This window comes from Somniosus microcephalus, chromosome 7 (genome assembly GCF_052327205.1).
Source record: "Somniosus microcephalus isolate GS21.2 chromosome 7, FLI_Smic_1.0, whole genome shotgun sequence".
Lineage (NCBI taxonomy): Eukaryota > Metazoa > Chordata > Chondrichthyes > Squaliformes > Somniosidae > Somniosus > Somniosus microcephalus.
The window spans coordinates 221544096-221561021 of NC_140993.1; positions in this window are offsets into that span (position 1 = coordinate 221544096).

The following is a 16926-nucleotide window of genomic DNA, read 5'->3' on the forward strand; positions in this document are numbered from 1 at the left end:
GAATTGTCTGGTTGCAGCTACAGCAGCAGATCGAGATCTGGGCAGCTGATAGAGGTCTGCATTTCTCTTTGCCAAATCCAGTGAACAAGCTAGGTCAAAAGCTTTTTGTAGCTCAAGTGTTTTACTTTCTAGTAGACGCTGGCGTATAAATGGAGAGGCAATCCCGCAGATGAAAGCATCACGAATCATTTCTTGGCGGTACAGCTCAGCTGAGGCTGCCTGAAAGTTACAATCTACGCTGAGCCTGCGAAGTTCTTGCAGGAATTCGTCAATTGATTCCCCTGGCCCTTGTCGGGCTGTGGTCAGTAGATGCCTAGCATAGACCTCATTTGGGGTCTTGGCATAGAGTTTCTTAAGTGCCCGAATCACCTCATCGTAATTATCCCATTCATCAACATATTCGAACACTTTTGGGGTCACATAATTGATGAGTATCTTCAATCTAGCAGGAGCATCCGCTTCACATTCATCCAGAAAATTCTCAAAAGTACGGTACCAATGCTTCCATACCCTGCCAGCTGCTGGTGCATTCGGGTCCAAGTCCAGACGAATAGGTCTAAGGATTTTCTCCATGATGGGTGGTTCCCTGGATCCTTAATTCCGAGTTTGTCCGAAGGTCTAGTATTCGTGAGTGTAAATACTAAGTTACTTAAATTGATGTAAGAAAAAGGAGGCTTACCATCAAGTAACTTTAAAGTAAGCTTTAAGTAACTTATAAACACACTATATACAAGAGAGGTCTTTACCATGCCTCTGGTAGAAGCCTCTTACAATACTGAACAGACCAGTATTTATACCAGTCCAACAGGAAGTGACATATGACAGGAAGTGAGGTATGTACACAGTTCATAGTTCATAGTTCACTGTTCACAGTTCACAGGAAGTGATGACATAACTTCCCGGAAGTTATTATTTTTATCACACAATGTCTGTTTTCTTTGTCTGTATCATTGTCACTTGAAATGTCTGTACTTGGTCGATGTGCTACTGATTGTGAGACTGAATTATAACTTGTAACTGTAATAATTGTGTTTTGTAGGTAACAGTGCGTGGGAAAAACCAGTACGAATCCAGTATGGGGTGGTTTTGGTGGTGCCTTCTGTGTCACTACTACCGCAACTATCATGCTTTATGGGTCTAACAGGACCTGTCCAATTAATAGCCCCAGTTTCTGCTTCATACCACATCTACCCACATCCATCAACCAACATGTTTTACTCAGTATCAAAATGTATGCTCAAGTGAAACTGACAGCAACTGAGACACTTAAGTATGAGCTGCACAATTATATAGCACAATTGGGTACGACATTCCCCTGTTGTCTGAGGGCTTCAGTAAGCTTGTGATGCAACTGAACTCCTCCCTCAAGCATTTTTATGTTTTGGAGCAAGACAACTCGAGAATAGATATTGAAATTGATAGCATAGGCGACGATTTACACTCGTGGGATATTGGGCTTAATATATCAGCACACCCTTAGGTTCATATTATTTCTCATGCTCTGGTAGTTCTCCAACTTGTAATGATAGTGTATTTGATATATGTAACCCATGTAGTAAGACTTTGATGCATAAACCATTTGTGTACTCATGCGTATGACTAACCAGTACTAACAAATTAATTCAGCACACCAAAAGAGAAGATCCGAAGCAACGTAGAGGAGACCCCAGGCGGGGTAAGATCAGGAAAAATAGAAGAAACAGAGGATGCCCCAGGCGGCGTAGAATTGGAATAGTGAATTGAACCTGTGTGAGAGGTCAGAGGTTGCTCCTCCCCTTCAAAGAAGTGGACTGTAAGAAAGAGTGAAATCTTCATTTTTGAGTCTCCCTTCCAACTAACTCCCAAATTGAGAGAGCAATAAGTAAATTAGAGGACCACAAGTGGTGGGAAGTAGCCTACAATGCCAGCCAGCGTCTCTGAGCATGAATGTTATCAGTGGGCCGATAACGTAGAGCTAGCTAGATTAATCAAGAGCCAATTATGAGAAGTCAATAAGGATATTTCCTTCTCAAGGTGGGGAATTGTAAGAAATTGCGAATTGGAAGAAATTGTGAATTGTAAAAGAAATAATGGTTTTATAAAATAAATGGGTTTGCCTAGCTCAGCAGCCAGGATAAGCTGATGACACAGAAGAATTCCAAGCATAAGGAGTTGTAAAAAGAGCTGAGGTCGTTTACAAAGGCAGAACGCAGAAACAGGCCTTCATGCAGGCATAGCTAGGCCTGATAAGAGTTCGATTAATGAGCCTTGTGATAAACAAACTGACATAATAAAACTCACTACGCACTTGGTTTGAGCATAAAGCAAGACTTTAATCAGCTTGTTTCAGATCATGGAAGACTAGTTGTATTTCACTAGCTCCTTGTCTTACAAAATGTCCCTGGCAAGCTGAGGCCCACACCCGAGTATTTATACTCCTTGGCCGTCCAGCGTTATTTCATAAGTAGTTTCTTGATGATGAGATTTATAACATTCTTCCTGCCTAAAAGATTTGGAAGTCCAACGACTTCCTCTTAACGCATTAGGCAGACCACAAATAGCTGCAGTCTTTTAGATTTTTGTTTATGGCCAGAAGGCACGTCTCCCCGGATCGTGTGTTGGTCCTTGGGCCGCTTGATCCGTACCGGTGGATCGACAGGGCCCGTGTTGCTCTGATCGACCCGAGGGAGGCTGGGGAGATCATGAATCCGGGTGCAGGTCCCACAGGCGCAGAACTGGCTTCGTCCTGTTGGTTAGCCGGGGATTGACCGGCGTCCTGGCCTGGGGTGGCCATCCCATGGGGAGCACTCGGCTCCCTGAGCGGATCCAGCGGGGCAGCCAGCAGCTCCCTCGATGTCCCAGGCAGGGCGTCATCCTCGGGGGAGCGCAGAGTGTCGGCCTCATCCCCGCGGGTCCCTCCATCAGTTGGGTCCGCGGAACCATCCGGACAGGGAGCCAGGTCCCGGAGCGAAATGGTGGACTCCCGGCCATCCGGGTACCGCACGTGTGCGTACATGGGGTTGACGTCCGTAAGTTCTACCTCGTCGACTAGAGGATCGGTTTTCAACGATCGGACAAATCTTCGGAGCAGCACGGGGCCAGGAGCTGCCAACCATGATGGTAGAGACGTCCCATGGGTGGAGCGACGCTGGAAGCTGAAGAATCGCTCGTGAGGTGTGACATTGGTAGAAGTAGAAAGGAGAGACCTGATGGAATGCAACGCGTCAGGGAGCATAGTTTCCCACTGCTGGTCTGGTAGATTGCGTGACCTCAGCGCAAGACGGACAGCGTTCCAAATGATAGCGTTGTATCTCTCAACCTGTCCGTTACCAATGGGATGGTACGGTGTCGTTTTACTTGTGGCAATTCCCCGTTGGGAGAGATAACTTTTGAGTTCGCTTGACATGAAGGAGGGACCCCGATCAGAGTGGATGAAATTGGCCATACCGCAAAGGGAAAAGACTTGATCAAGGCATTTGATCACTGTGGAAGTAAGCATATTGGGACAGGGGAAAGCAAAGGGAAAGCATGAATATTCGTCCACGATAGTCAGTAAGTAGGTGTTCCGCATTGAGGAAGGCAATGGCCCTTTAAAGTCAATGCTGAGTTGCTGCATAGGCTGCATAGCATGTATGAGCGAGCCATCCAATGGACGGAAGAATTGCAGTTTTAACTCCACACAAATTTTACAGGAGGAGCATGTTCTTTTCACATCTTCCGTAGAAAATGGGAGATTTTTAGATCACACAAAGTGCAACATACGGGTAACGCCAAGATGGCATAAGTCAGTATGAAGATCCGCCAGAGTCGAAGTTGACATAGAAGAGCAGAATGCCCGCGTGAGGGTATCCGGGGCCACATTCTCTTTGCCGGGTTGATAATGTATGGTGTATCCAAAGGCAGCCAATTCCATCCTCCAGAGCTGTATTTTGTTATTCTTGATGTTAGTGCATTTCCGGTTATCCGGCATAAAGGCCACGGAGCACTGATCGGTTAGAAGTGTGAAATGGCGACGAGCGAGAAAATGACTCCATTTACGTACTGCTTCGATGATGGCTGTAGCCTCCTTCTCGACAGGAGGATAATGGAGCTCGCTACCCTGCAAAGTTCTGGACAGAAATGCAACGGGTCGACCACCTTGATTCAAGGTAGCAGAGATCGCCACATCCGATGCATCGCACTCGACCACGAAAGGAAGATTTTCATCAATGGAACGAAGCGTGGCTTTTTCCAGTTGTCGCTTGAGGAGGTTGAAAGCTGAAATAGCCGTTGCCTCCAATGGAAATGACTTAGCGTGAAGCAGGGGCTGGATCTTGTCGGAGAAGTGGGGTATCCATTTCGCATAATAGGTGAACATGCTGAGTGCCCAATGAAAAGAGCTGAGATTCGTAGGGGGAGGGAGCTCCTGAAGCGGACGAAGTCACTCCAGATCCGGTTTGATGACACCGTTGCCCACCCAGTAGCCAAGGATGTTGACTGATGGTACTGATTTCACAGATTTGGACTCATTTAAGGTTATGTTGCGACGACGGAGAACGTCAAAATATTTCTGGAGGTTGGCATCATGCTCCTTCTGGTCATGACCAGCAATGGTGATATTATGCAGATATGGAAAAGTGTCCGTTAAGTTCTCCTGTTTGACTAGGCTATCCATTGCCCATTGAAAGATGGCCACCCCATTGGTGACCCCAAATGGAAGGCGACAAAACTGGTAAAGCTGATCATTGGCTTCAAAGGCTATATAATTTTTGTCAGAGTCCTTTAATGATACTTGATGATATGCGCTCTTTGTAATGGACTATTTAGTGGTGTTGTGTAAATTGGCACAAGATTGCAATTATGGGAACAACCTGAAGGAAATGTTGAGAGATAGGCTAGTTTGCGGAATAGTGGACGACTAAATGCAGCGCAGATTATTATCCGAGACTGGGCTTACTTATGAAAAAACATTGGAACTTGCTCAAGCCATAGAGACAGCGAACTGAGATGTAAAAGAAATACAGGGTTCAGACAGGGCTAATGCTACGCAAGTTGCAGGTCAGGTTGTTGTGCACAAGTTGAACATGCGTCAGAAACCACAACGTGAGCATGTGAAGGCATGTTATAGATGCAAGGGCGATCACCTGGTGACTGAATGCCGGTTTCTGGAGGAAAAGTGCTACAAGTGTGGGAAACAAGGACACATAAAACGAGCTTGCAGGGCGAAATCACCTGTGGAGGAATCCAAACCAAAAGGGGGAGGACAGCAAAACCAAGGGAGAGAAGTGAAAAAACAGGGAGCACACCACATCAGCGGGGAAGCTGAGGAAGAAGAGGACATGTTCATAATGTATGGCATGTTAGAGAACATTCCAAAAGTGGCTCCTATCACATTGCAGCTGACAGTAAATGATTCTAAGGTGAACTTTGAAGTGGATACAGGGTGCAGCATGACCATAATGAACAAGGCAGAGTACTCAAAATTGTGCAACCGTGCATAAGTTCCAGAGTTAAAGCCTTGCCTCCTGCATCTTAAAACATATACAGGTGAATGAGTAGCGACATTAGGTACAGTTAAGGTAACTGTGCAACACAGGGACACAGTGGAACAGCTACCTGTAGTTATATTATCGGGTACCGGACCAAACCTGTTAGGTCGGGGCTGGATAAAATAAATTAAATTAGACTGGGGAGCAGTACATCAAATAGATGCGGGCAAGCAGTTGACTTTGCAAGAAGTGTTGAGTGAACATGAGAATGTGTTCAAGTAGGAACTTGGCACAATTAATGGCCCCCCAGCTAAGATTTATGTAGAGGCTGAGCTTGACCGTCTATTGAGAGAGAACATGCTGGAGCCAGTGAAATGTTCGGAATGGGCAGCTCCCATAGTACCTGTTTTAAAACTGGACAATTCGGTAAGACTCTGTGGAGACTATAAATTGACAGTCAATTGGGTGTCCAAACTAGAGCAGTATCCTATTCCCAAAACAGAGGATCTCTTTGCAAACCTGGCTGGAGGAAAGAAATTCACAAAGTTGGATATGAGTTATGCCTACTTGCAGATTACACTGGATGACGAATCAAAGAAGTATGTCACCATAAATACACACAAGGGTTGTTTACATATAACCGCTTACCGTTTGGTGTCTCATCTAGTCCAGCTATCTTCCAGAGGACAATCGAAGGTGTACTGCAAGGGATTCCACATGTTTCCATCTATCTGGATGACATTCTGGTGATGGGAAGAACCGACCAGGAGCATCTGAGCACTCTGAGAGAGGTACTACAGAGATTGGAGAGGGCAGGGTTCTGGCTAAAGAGGAGTAAGTGCACATTCCTGGGGAATGAGGCAGTGTTCCTGGGACACAGAGTGGATGCCGCCGGGCACCATCCACTCAAGGAGAAGGTACAAGCACTGCAGGACGCCCCAGCTCCTACAAATGTGGCTGAGTTAAAAGCTTACCTGGGACTGCTGAACTATTATAACAGGTCTTTTCCAAAATGTCAACTGTGTTAGCACCTCTTCACAAACTACTGCGCAAGGAGACACAGTGGCAGTGGGGAGAGGAGCAGGGGGTTTCATTTGAACAGTCCAAGAAACTGATGCTGTCATCGGATGTGCTGGTTCACTACAATGAAGAGAAAGACATCATTCTCTCTTGTGATGCTTCACCTTACGGGGTGGGGCAGTTCTTTCACACTGCATGGAAGATGGAACTGAAAGACCAATAGGGTTTATGTCCCGAGCTCTAACACCAGCAGAAAAAAAACTATTCCCAGTTAGACAAAGAAGGGTTAGCAGTAATGTTTGGGTTACAGAGGTTCCATAAGTACATATATGGTAGGAAGTTCGCCATATGCACCGATCATAAACCTCTTATCTCTCTTTTCAATGAAATGAAAGCAGTTCCACAGATGGTGTCACCCCGGATCCAGAGGTGGGCCGTGATGTTGAGGGCATAATAGTGTGTCATCGTCTACAAGATGGGCAAGTACCATGGAAACGCAGATGCCTTGAGCCGTCTTCCACTGCCAGGCACACCTATCCATGCAGCTCCAGCGGACAGAGTGTTGATGTTGGAGGACACTGACACAGCACTTGTGACTGCAGAGCAAGTAAGAACATGGACAGGTAAAGATCCAGTACTGCCTAGAGTTCGAGAATATGTGGTGAGGGGATGGCCACAGCATCCAGAAGAGGCTGACTTCACACCCTACAGTGTCAGGAAAACAGAGCTGAGTGTGCAGGATGGCTGCGTGTTGTGGGGAGCATGAATGATTATTCCACAGCCAGCACGACAGTCTGTCCTAGTGCAACTACATCAGTGTCATCCTGAGGTCTCGCATGTGAAAGCCTTCGCTAGGAGTTACTTGTGGTGGCCAAAGCTAGATGAGGAGATAGAAAATCTAGTCAAGACATGCAGCACTTGTCAGGAACACCGGAAGGCATCAGCAGCGCCTCCTCTCCACCCCTTTGAGTGGCCGGATAAACCATGGAGAAGATTGCACTTAGATTATGCAGGTCCATTCATGGGGAAGATGTTCCTCATAATCATTGATGCACATTCCAAATGGATGGATGTTTATCCTGTAAATTCGGCTTCCGCCACTACTACTATAGACTGCCTGCGTTGGAGCTTCAGTAATCAAGGGCTACCGGAGATCATGATAAGTGACAATGCCACTTGTTTTGTGAGTACAGAGACAAAAGAGTTCTTGAGAAAAAATGGCATAATGCAGGTGACCTCGGCCCCATATGATCCGTCCTCAAATGGACTTGCGGAGAGAGCCGTACAAACATTTAAAGAGATGATGAAAAAAAGTGCAGAAGAGAGTTTAGCAGCCAAAGTGTCATGGGTTCTGTTCAGCTACAGAATAACACCTCAAGCCACCACAGGACTCTCTCCTGCTGAGATGTTATTAGGTCGTAGACTATGCTCCACTCTTGACCTTGTCCACCCAGACCTAAAAAGGAAAATGGAAAACAGACAAAACAAACAAAAAGAGAACCATGACAAAAGAACAAAGAGCCAAAGTTTTGGAGAAGGAGATGCGGAATTTCAGTTATGGACCCAAGTGGATTCCTGGCTTCATAGACTCAATTACCGGTCCCGTATCATACAAGGTCATGTTGGGTGATGGTAGGGTAGTACGCAGACATGTAGATCAGATACTTACCAAACAAGGGGAAATTGAAATGAAGGTTCCAGATGCAATGGCTGAGGACAGGGTTGCCCCCAGTTATCCAAGTGCATCTGTGGTGCCACCACCAGGGACAGAGACAATTACACAGGAACCCATTCATCAAGAGGAAACCATGTTACAGAGTCAGATATACCGAGCACTGCTCAGGAGCAGCTGGTGGCTTCACCACAAACAAGCAGGGACTTTACTGTCAGATGTTCACAAAGACTCGCAAGCCACCAGAGAGATTGATACTGACCTGTTAGATTCATAAAGTATGGAACATGGTGAATGGAGACTTCTTATGTGACCCTTAGGAATGGTTGGTTGTTCAGAAATTCATACTGAAATCTTAAGGGGGGAGGGATATAGTAATCTGGGATGCTATGATTAAGGTTATCCACCAGGTGGTGCTGTAGCCAATGCTGCTGCTAAGGTCAGGGGTTGCTTCCTGTTAAGGTCAGGGGTTAGCTTCCTGCTAAGTTCAGCAAAGGTGCAATGCCTGGAAGCAGGCCTGCCTGGTTGTCCTGCAGTCGTTCAATAAAGTACTCGTCTTAATCCTCATACCTCGCCTCTTCGAGTTCCTTGTCTCACTACATGTATTAATCACACCCTTTCAATCAAAAGTTGAAAAAACCTTGTAGTTGGCAAGGTTATTGACCATGTCATCGATGCATAGTAGTGGGTAGGCATCCAGGTCAGTATACTGGTTAATAGTTTGCGAGTAATCGATGCAAAGACATTTCTTGTGTTGCTTCAGAGGATTTTTAACAATGATGACTTTAGCCCGCCAGGAAGATAAACATGGCTCAATGATACCGTCAGCAAGAAGGCGAGAGATTTCTGCCTCAATAAAGGCTCGATCATCTTGGCTGAAATGTTGTGATTTAGTGACTATGGGCTTACATTGGGGGGAAAGATTGGCAAACAAGGAGGGCTCGTCGAGCGAAGCCGCCGAAAGCGCACAAAATGGTACTTTGGAAATAGTAAGCTCTGGCTTTGACCCTCCAAACTCGAAAGTGAGTCTTTTGTGTTGCTTCTGGAAATCCTGTCCCAGGAGCACATCACTGCATAGGTTCTTGAGCACCCCGAGCCGGGTGGAGAAATAAGTGTGGCTATTGAGGATAAGGTCGACAAGACAAAAGCCAGAAGAATTGGTGGTCAGTGTCGTCAGAGCCATTGCAAATTCCCTGTCCAAGGGGTAAATACGCAGTTTTAACTTACTGACAGTCCGCTCACTAATGAAGCTGTCAGAGCTGCATGAGTCAATTAGTGCACTCAAAATGTGTCCATTTACCGAAACTTTCATGGCTGCATGGGACAGACTTTGGGGAAAAACAGCTGTGAAGGGAGGAGGGGCAGTTTTACCCTTGACAGCTGTAACCTTAGTAGTGGTTCTTGGGGGAGGAGCAGTTTTTTAGATTGCAGCTGTAACCTTAGTAGTGGCTCTCGAGGGAGGAGCAGTTTTATAGATAATAGCTGCAAAACTAGCAGGAGCTCTCGACCGGCATACCTTAGAAAAGTGTCCTTTCTTGCTGCAATGATTGCAGCTTGCGTTGCGAGCAGGACAAAATTTCCTATAATGGAACACACCTCCACAGAAGAAACACTCCCTTCCGGATTGCCAAGATGCCACTAGGGTGGGGTCGTCATCAGTGTAGGTTTCTAGGCTAGGGTTGCCATCAGCCAGGTTGGAGTCATCATCCGTGAGGGCTTCCACCCGAGGCCTATCAAAGGAGTCACTAAAAGTGATAGCAGCAGCACGTGCATGTGGTGAAAGATATGTATCTGCATTCCTCTTTGCTAAGTCCAGAGAACATGCCTGGTCATAGGCAGCCTGTAACTTGAGGGTTTTATTCTCCAACAGACGCTGACGTATGAAGGGAGACGCAATCCCATTAATAAAGGAATCACAAATTAACTCCTCCTAGTACTGCTCAGCTGTAACAGCTTTAAGATTACAATCCGTGCTGAGCCTGCGAAGTTTCTGAAGGAATTCGTCAAGTGATTCCCCGGGTTGTTGTCGAGTTGTCGCCAGTCGATGCCGAGCAAAAATTTCATTTGGGGACTTGACATATAGCTGCTGTAGTATTTGGATAGCGGCATCATAGCCTACACAGTCTTCGATATAATCAAACACATGAGGGGATACATAATTCGCAAGTATCTCTAATTTATCAGGAACATTTTCACCACATGCTCTGAGGAAGTTGCTGAAAGTACGATACCAGTGTTTCCATACCTTAGCAGCTGTAAGTGAATTCGGGTTCAGGTCAGGACGGGCGGGGCTGAGTAGTTTCTCCATGATGGATCGATGACTTGTCTGAGTTCCCTTCTACGGTTCGAGTCATAGCTGGCTGTTCCCGAAATCACCCAAAGCGTGGAGTCGATATCAAGTTGATTAAATTGACGTAATAAAACTCACTACGCACTTGGTTTGAGCATAAAGCAAGGCTTTAATCAACTTGTTTCAGAACATGGAGGTCTAGTTGTATTTCACTAGCTACTTGTCTTACAAAATGTCCCTGGCAAGCTGGGGCCCATGCCCGAGCATTTATACTCCTTGGACAGTGCCACCAGCTGGCCGTCCAGCGTTATTTCATAAGTAGTTTCTAGATGAAGAGATTTATAACACAAACTGTCTAGGAGAACGTGCAAGATGTCCTAACAAGAGATAAGCAGAGGGATGACCTCATCAGTCTGGGAGGGATTTGCTGTAGGTATTTATTCTCCTGTAATTGGACAACTGAATGGGTAACAAATGATTGACGCAAGGTATCCACCGGCCCCCCGAAACAAAGTATATAAACGGGCAGCTGGAAGGGAAAAATAGGCAGCGAGGGGAAGAGCTTCCCCGGGGTGACAGAGAGGGGAAGGGCTTCCCCAAGGAGGCAGAGAGGGGAAGGGCTTCCCCAGGGAGGCAGAGAGGGGAAAGGCTTCCCCAGGGAGGCAGAGAGGGGAAGGGCTTCCCCGGGGTGGATTTATTGTAGCTTCGACTTAACACCTTCGCCAGCCTCGGGAGACAACCAAAGAGGAAGAGACCACTACCACAGGCTGCAGAGATCAATCCGAGGCCACCATCCTGCCTCAACGTCCATCCACCCGTCCGTCCGTTCCGAGGCCGGTAAACCGTTGTCATCTGTTATGGGTTGTATGTCTACTATGTGTATCCTGATTGCATGCTGTACTTGAACATATTTGAACTGCCGCTCCTTAATAAAATGACCCATGACTCCTAAGACCATTTGGGTAATCTGCATGTGACCTGTGATCCAACTCTTACACCGGGATCCCCGGCCACCTGCAGTAAAACCTGTAAAGCAGGTTAAAGTAGAGGCTTCAGACTTCATTATAATAGTTAAATTGACAACCTGCCTCCTGGCAGCGGGTTGATAACCCGCCCCCTCCATCCCACCTGAGCGAAAGGTGAAAGTGGGCGGGTTGGGGTCGGGTTTTACATTTTTACAACTTTCACTCCCCCCACATCTCCAACCCACCCATTCTTACCTCTGAAAATTCCGGCCCCTGTATGTTCTTGGCCCGAATGATTTGTGTGCCATCTCTTTGAAGGGAGTCATGTCCTTGACATTTCTGGACCTTCCTGAGATGTGGGTCTGCTCCCTCCTGTAATGTGCCAACATGTCCTGCAAGGAAGATTAGTCTTGAGATGTTCGAAGTATTAGAAGTACATGTGGTGAAACCAACTGACCAACCTGAATCCAGCATCTATGTAAAGTGCTGAAGTCAATGGAAATGAAAACCGGGCAGTTTTGATTACACAATGCCAGTTTTACACTCGAGTGGCAAGTTGAAAGTCAACCCCATGATCTTAGGACATAGATTACAAGAAAATTAAATCCTGCAGGCCATGAGAAATTAATTTCCGGATATGAAATAGGGCTATAAATTTACATTTTATTGTACTTCAGCGTATAATATTAGTTGATTTATAAGGAGTAAGTTTTTGACTTCACGATACCCACAGGGATCCTTGTCCACTGGAACCATATATTGAAAGGTCCAGCCCATATTTTGACATAAACACTGCATGCCGTATTGCCATTATGCAACATTGGCAGGCAACACTCCTCGGTAACAATACAAAGTCAGAATGTGACCCCTATGCTGCCAGCCTGTCCAAAGCCTAAGTATTGATTTATTACCTTGAAAGCACAAGTTTCAGAAAATGTGTGCAATGATCTGCAGGTTTTGTAAACCAATATTTTTGGTATTTTACTAAACATTAATCTCCCAGATGTACATGTACATCTGCATTATGTACATAATAGGAAAACAATAGCATTTTATATTTAAGGATGTTTCTGTTTGGGGAGAAAGCCTTACAATGTTAAAAAAAAAGCAGGTAATAGTCTGACAATGTGAATCAGAATGTGGTCACCATCTTACAATTAACCGCAGCAAATCAATAATGATAATACATTCTACCACCACATTTTAAAAAGAAGTTAACATGCATTTTGCTTCTTTTGCTTTTAGCATTTCAGGTTTACAAAATAAACCACAGTAGAAACATACTTTAAATGTTCTATGGGAAAGGGTTTTAATTTGAGAGAATAAGTATTTACAGATATAATTTCAATCAAGTTTTAATGAGGATACAAGGCATATACTGTACAGAGTTGATACCATTTTAGAGTGTGAGAAAGGAAAAACACAAATGTTGAAATGACTACATTTAGCTTTTGATAAATATTTCCCTATTTTCATAGAATTAATCTCAATTCCATTTTAATGTAAAATAATGAAGTAAATTTTAGGATTTTCTGTACAACAATATCCTGGTTGACAGCAGTCACTGTGGATTCAAAAGGGGAAGATCCTGCCTGACTAACCTCCTCGATTTCTTTGAGGTTGTGGAAATCTAGGTGGACTATAGTAAGCCCTATGTCGTGTTGTCCCTCAACTTCCAAAGGCTTTTGGCAAAGTTTCACAGAAAAGGCTATTAAGTAAAGTCAAAGCTGTGGGGATTAAGGATAGCCTCATGGAGTGGATAAGGAACTGTGTGAAGGGTAGGAAACAATAGGTTCCCGTTAGAGGTGTTATGTCGATGTGAGAAGGAAGTACTGAGGGAGGTACCTAGGGGCTTAGTGCTGGGACCACTACTGTTTCTAGTTTACATAAACGACCTGGATTCAGAATCTCAATGCAAAATGATCACATTTGCAGACAATGCCAAGCTAGGAGGGGCAGTGGAACCAGAGAAGGCAGCTCAGAAACTACAGAATAAATTGGAGAAAATATGGAAGTGGGAAGAACAGTGGCAGATGAAATTTAATGCAGACAAATGTAAAGCTACATATTGGAAGAAAGGATAGTCAAAATGCATACTCCATGATTAGTGTTGAAATAGCTAAGGATGAAGTTAAATGAGTCCTAGGAGTTTTTTGCAGACTCAACACTAAATGTGTCCAACCAATGCACAGTAGCAATCAACAAAGCTAATAGAATGTTGAATTACATAACCAACTGTAGGATATAACTCAGAGAAGGTAATGATCAAACTTTATTGCGCTCTGGTCAGACCGTACCTTGAATACTGCATCCAGTTCTGGTTTCCAACTGACAAATAGACATTCAAGCACTTTAGGCAGTGCTGAGAATAGGTTCATTCCCCAGTGCCAGGAGTCTGAGTTACCAGAAAAGACTGTAGAAACTTGGGCCTAGAAATTGCTTATTTTAGCGGCGGCCATTAACGCTGGTTTTGTGGGAAAAAATGGCTGCTGGCTCGCTTCTGGCCGCCTCCGCGCAAGAAATGATGGCCGCCATTTTGGTAAGGGCCATAGCGTTGACAGCGGCAGCTCCTGAAATGTAAATGAGCAGATCGTGACATCAATCGGTGCGCAACGCCTGACTTGACGCCACGACTGCACACTTGGACGTTCTCGCTCACTTTAATGCTGGGTCCTAAGCACGCACAGAAAAGCATGTGTGAAGCAGCCCTGCAGAGACGCTGTCAATGCTTCTTAAAGGAACACATACATCTTTTAGGTAGGATTAGATTTAAGCTTTTGGACTGTTATTTTAAACATTTTATTGAAATGGTGGCTTGGTGCAATAGATGTTAAAAGTTTTTGAAGTGTTCAGGGTGTGCAGGGAGTGCTGCTGGATGCTTGCAAGGCTTCGCATGGTAAAGGAAGGCCTCTGAGAAGACAGAAAATGTTGGAAATACTCAGCGGGTCAGGCAGCATCCGTGGAGAGAGAAACAGAGTTCACGTCTCAGGTCGAGATGCTGCCCAACCTGCTGAGTATTTCCAGCATTTTCTGCTTTTATTTCAGATTTCCAGCATCCACTCACAGGGGGAAGAGGAAGACACAGAAGAGGAAGAAGCAGAAGGGGGGGAAGCGGAAGAAAAGATGCATCCCAGACAGCCCCTTTCTGGCCGGTATATCTGGGATGGAATCATCCGCCTGCGGTACCAGTGACCACATCCCCAATTCCCCTTTCAATATTTGTCCCACACCTCTGTTACTGACCATCACAGCATCTTCTTGGCCACAATGTGGAAATAAAAGTCACCGCAAAGCAAACTTTCCAATCCAACTTTATACATCTATCCATCCAATATGGCATCAAAAAAATCAACTAATCACCCCTGTGCATTCCCTTAGAGAGTGTCTTGCATCTGCCTTTGCCTATCCTAGTGAAGTTATGCTGTGCTACCCCAGTGGCTGCAGCATGGCTGTTGGAAGGCTGCTGACTTTCAATGGGGGACATTGCAGGATGGGGGTGTCAAATCGAGTGACGGTGTTTCTTTTCCTCCTTCTTCTTCAGTCTCCTCTCCCTCTTCTTGGTCAACCACTGACTAGGCAGGCTGGATTTCTTGGATGTGTGAACTGAGGAAGGCACAAGGGTAGAGTTGTGGTGAGGGGAGGGTGGGAAAGCAAGCGATGCATGCTTACACCATGTGCAGCTTGTAAATTAGAAGATATTGTGGGATAAGGGGGAAGTGGGATGTGAGAAGGAGGATAACATACCAGCATTTTGTACCCTTTCAGCTCCATCACTGGCTAAGGGCTCAGCCATACCCTGCCAAGAATGGCCAGCACTGTCTCCTCCAAGGGGGTGAGGTGAAGCTAGGAATGTGAAATGTGTCTCATGATTGTTGGTAGGTGAGTGATGGGGGAGGGTGCAATGCAATGATCAGTGTGTGAGGCTAGTGGTGCAGTTGGTTGGAGATGGCTTTTGATGGTGCATTTACTGACCTTGACCACTGGTCTGAGGTCATGAAGCTTCTTTGGTCACTGGAGCCAGGTGGTGGGGGTGACAATGCTGGCAGTGCTGGCCTCGGTGATCTGGTTCCACGTTGTTCTTTCTGGAGGGCCTCCTGGCCTCTGTGGGTAAAGGACCTCTCTTGCAGTGTTGACCCCCTGGAGTGCTGCATGCAAGATCCTGGGTGACCCTTCCCTAGCTTGTTGAGCCATTTGTGTTAGTGCTGAAGCTTTTTCCCATATTATATGTGTGGAAGGCAGTTCAGCTTTAAAAGCTGAAGGTTGCCATTTGGGAATTATTTTTAATGTTTATTTTTTTTTCAGAAGGCAGTTGCGATCTAAGGGCTAACAGCTGTCTATTTCTAATTAAAAAAACATTTTAGATGGCCATTCCCTTTAAGAGATCGACACGGCTTTCTAAAATGACAGGCTAGCTTTAAAAGAATGCTGCCTCGCTCCCGGGACGCTACGGCCACGCTACATTGGCCTCCTGCTGAGATTACCGCATGAAACAGAATGTTACACTACAGGTTTTGTGCTGCGCTAATGTAAATCAGGAGGCAGCACTAAAACAACGGTGCTGCCTGCGCTCTTATTGCGGGCGGCCGTTAACTTCGCCGCTGCGGTGGCACTGGCTAGCTCGATTTTGGGCTTTTCATCCAGGAAAGGAGATGACGAAGAGGTGATCTTAAAGAGGTAGATAAGATTGCATGCCAAAGCCTGCATAAAACCGCTGTACATGGCCTTCTTTGACCTCACAAAGGCCTTCGACACCGTCAACCATGAGGGATTATGGGGTGTCCTCCTCAAATTTGGCTGCCCTCAAAATGTTTGTCACCATCCTCCGCCTGCTTCACAATGACATGCAAGCCATGATTCTGACAAATGGATCCACCACAGACCCAATTCACGTATGGATCGGGGTCAAGCAAGGCTGTATCATCGCACTAACACTCTTCTCGATCTTCCTTGCTGCAATGCTTCATCTCACCTTCAGTAAACTCCCCGCTAGAGTGGAGCTAATTTACAGAACCAACAGGAAACTGTTCAACATACTTGCTCTCGAGTCAGTACAAAGAAGGTTCACTCGGTTAATCCCGGGGATGAGGGGGTGGTCATATGAGGAGAGGTTGAGTAGATTGGGACTCTACTCATTGGAGTTCAGAAGAATGAGAGGCGATCTTATTGAAACATATAAGATTGTGAAGGGGCTTGATCGGGTGGATGCGGTGAGGATGTTCCCAATGATGGGTGAAACTAGAACTAGGGGGCATAATCTTAAAATAAGGGGCTGCTCATTCAAAACTGAGATGAGGAGAAACTTCTTCACTCAGAGGGTGGTAGGTTTGTGGAATTTGCTGCCCCAGAAAGCTGTGGAAGCTACATCATTAAATACATTTAAAACAGAAATAGATAGTTTCCTAGAAGTAAAGGGAATTAAGGGTTACGGGGAGCGGGCAGGAAATTGGACATGAGTCTAGGTTCGGAATGGTCATGGCCCTGTGGGTAGTGGAGTGGGCCCAGGGGCCGTGTAGCCTTGTTCTGCTCCTACTG